The 2,858-nt window shown below is 47.0% G+C and overlaps 1 protein-coding gene across 1 annotated transcript in view; it reads right to left on the bottom strand.

Moving 5' to 3' along the window:
* NAA40 (N(alpha)-acetyltransferase 40, NatD catalytic subunit) overlaps positions 1-2,858 on the bottom strand; it is a 22,462-nt gene extending 19,604 nt beyond the window's left edge. Inside the window, exon 1 of the mRNA XM_011993450.1 lies at positions 2,753-2,858. The gene's annotated coding sequence lies outside the window, so the exon portion shown is untranslated. The remainder of the gene's footprint in view (positions 1-2,752) is intronic.

Genomic DNA, 2,858 nt, shown 5'->3' with positions numbered 1-2,858 from the left:
GCACTCCAGCCTGGGCGAAGAGCGAGGCTTCATCTCAAAAAATAAATAAAATAAAATAAAATAAAATAAAATAAAATAAAAGTGATCGATTTTTCTCTTCACAACCCAGCATGGTAGGTGTGACTACTTCTTTGAGGAGAAATCTGAGGCACAGAGAGTTTACGGAACTTGGAGGGTCACAGAGCCGGTGAGGAGAGTTCTCAAAGTGGTCTCTTCCTTCCACTCCCTCCGACTCTCCCCATGAGGTGAGGGTAGATCCACTTTATCTGCCTATATTCACCCAGTGCTCACCAAACAGCAGGTACTCAGTTCATAGCTGCTGAATGAATCATCCAAGATCCAAATCCACATTTGAACCCTAAAGTCATGCTCCTTCCACCATGTCACAATTGCACTTATATGGCATTTTTTGTTTTAAAGTGTTATATGCAATGCAAAACTCCTTCCCTTACTATTCCCATTGAAAAAATAACTCCACACATAGTTCTATGACTGGAAGGGGTCATAAAGACAAATGAAAAAAAACCACCCAATCCGGGCACGGTGGCTCATGCCTATAACCCCAGCACATTGGGAGGCCAAGGTGGGTCGATCACCTGAGGTCAGGAGTTCAAGACCAGCCTAGCCAACATGATGAAACCCGTCTCTACTAAAAATAGAAAAAAGTAGCTGGGCATGGTGGTTGATACCTGTATTTCCAGCTACTCGGGAGGCTGAGGCAGGAGAATCACTTGAACCCGGGAGGCAGAGATTGCAGTGAGCTGAGATTATACCACTGCACTCCAGCCTGGGCAAAGAGCACAACTCCATTTAAAAAACAAAAAAGGAAAAGAAAAGAAACATCCAGATGGGAGGAGGAGGCTTCTTTCAGAAAAGGAATTTGGCATCTTTTAGATTTTCAGTATCAATGTCTCCATCCCATATACCACCCATTATCCAAAAAGAACCTGTTTTTGCCTCACTCAGCCTGAGGCCAGGCTCTGCCACACGGTGACTACAAGGAATGATGACCTCCCCAGTACCCACAGTTGTGGAATGAGGGTGATGAGACGGTTCTAGCTGTGTTTCAGGGAGGAGAATTCAAGTCTCTCTGTTACTGTGAATTTTAGGCCAGAAGAGACTTTGTAGGGTCTCATGTGAGAAACACATCTGTAAAGTATAAGATTGAGGCCCTAAAGGATGCAAGGATTGCAGAATCTCTGGGGCATATTTCTTTTCTCCCTCACCCTGTCTTATGGTGTGGAGGGTCTGCTATTTCCACCCAACCAACGAGGAAGTGCTGAACTAGAACGTCATGTTACACTTCGTGTTTTCTGCTTAATCTGCAGTGGCCGCTTCTGGTTAGACAGTTACTAAGCGACACCAGGGACAGAGGTTTCATTTAGTTTCAACCATGGCTGCGTCTAGGACCTTTCACCAAAATTTAGGTTAAATATACCTAAGGTCTCTAGACTTGGTTTTCTACATATGAAGTACGTAATATCCAAAATTATTTGTTAAAACATGACGACTGTTTTGACACGGAGTAGACAACTATTTTTGTCTAATAAGTTGATTTGTTCAGTCGATAACTAGTGGAGTGAGGGGGGAAAAAACTAGGTTAACAACAGTAGGGACAACCCAATGGGTTAAAAATAGCACAAATCTATTTTAGATCAGTAAAGTGAAGGCTGAGGATACAGGCAAAAATAACAGCCACTACTTAGGAAACACCTCCTTAGCAATCTACATCCATTATCTCACTTAATCTTCACTACTACCCTAAAGGGGAGGTGTCGGCATCCCAATTACGGAGGTGAGGAAATTCAAACACATAAAGGCCAACTCACTGGCACAATATTATACCGCCAGCAGCAACACGGGGCTGAAATTGAGGTACCTCGGACTCCAAAGTCAGGGTTCCCTTAAGGTGATGGAAATTCCATGTAAATACTAACATAGGCCTGCGTGGTGGCTCACATCTCTAATCCCAGCAGTTAGGGAGGCCTAGGCGGGTGGACGGTCTGAGGTCTGGAGTTCGAGACCAGTCTGGCCAACATGGTGAAACCCTGTCTCTACTAAAAATACAAAAATTACCCGGGCATGGTGAGGGGCCCCTGTAATCCCAGCTGCTGGGGAGGTTGAGGCAGGAGAACCGCTTGAACCCAGGAGAAGGAGGCTGCAGTGAGCCGAGACCGCGCCATAGAACTCCAGCTTGGGCGACAAGAGCAAAACTCCAAGTCAAAAAAAAAGAAAAGAAAAAAAAAAACGAATGCAGCCAATACTAGGAAGGGCGTTATCTTTTTAGGAGGGTGACTGATACTGCTGTAATTGAGACTTAGTACGGTGAACGCACAGAAACTTGCAAATAACTTCTGCCCTACCCTATATCCCGGGAAAGTGAACTAAAATGCACCTCCAGACTGCCGGCACGGAACAGGTGGTCAATATCCATCCGCGGCTGGGCCGCCGCCCCCGCCTCCCCGCATCTTCCCCTCTCACTCGCACAGCCCTCCCCTTGCAAAAACACCTGCTCTACCAAAACTCGTAACAACCCAGTGGTCGTAAGAACCATTCCACTGCAACCAGGAGGCGTGAAGGCAGGAGTCTATGGGAAAGGAAGGCTGTGTTTATCAGGAGCAGCAAGAACCTGGTGGAGAGGTTTCGAAAAAGTGTAGGGGAACCGGCTTCGCTGAGACTGGAGTAGCGGGAAGCGCAGTGGACTGGGATTCGGGAGGCCCAAGGTGGGGTCTGACGCCCCCGCCAGTGTGACCTTGGCTAGGCGCCTTCTTTCCTCTGGGCCTCAATTCCCTCCAAGCCAGGGTTGACCTCGGATGTGAAAAGCGACGAAGCTGGTGACAGCCAGGTGATGAGTGACC

The sequence above is a fragment of the Mandrillus leucophaeus genome, unplaced genomic scaffold (assembly GCF_000951045.1).
Source record: "Mandrillus leucophaeus isolate KB7577 unplaced genomic scaffold, Mleu.le_1.0 Scaffold43, whole genome shotgun sequence".
Classification (NCBI taxonomy): Eukaryota; Metazoa; Chordata; class Mammalia; order Primates; family Cercopithecidae; genus Mandrillus; species Mandrillus leucophaeus.
Note: the sequence above shows the minus strand (reverse complement) of the source record. Positions and strands in the feature narration are given on the sequence as shown.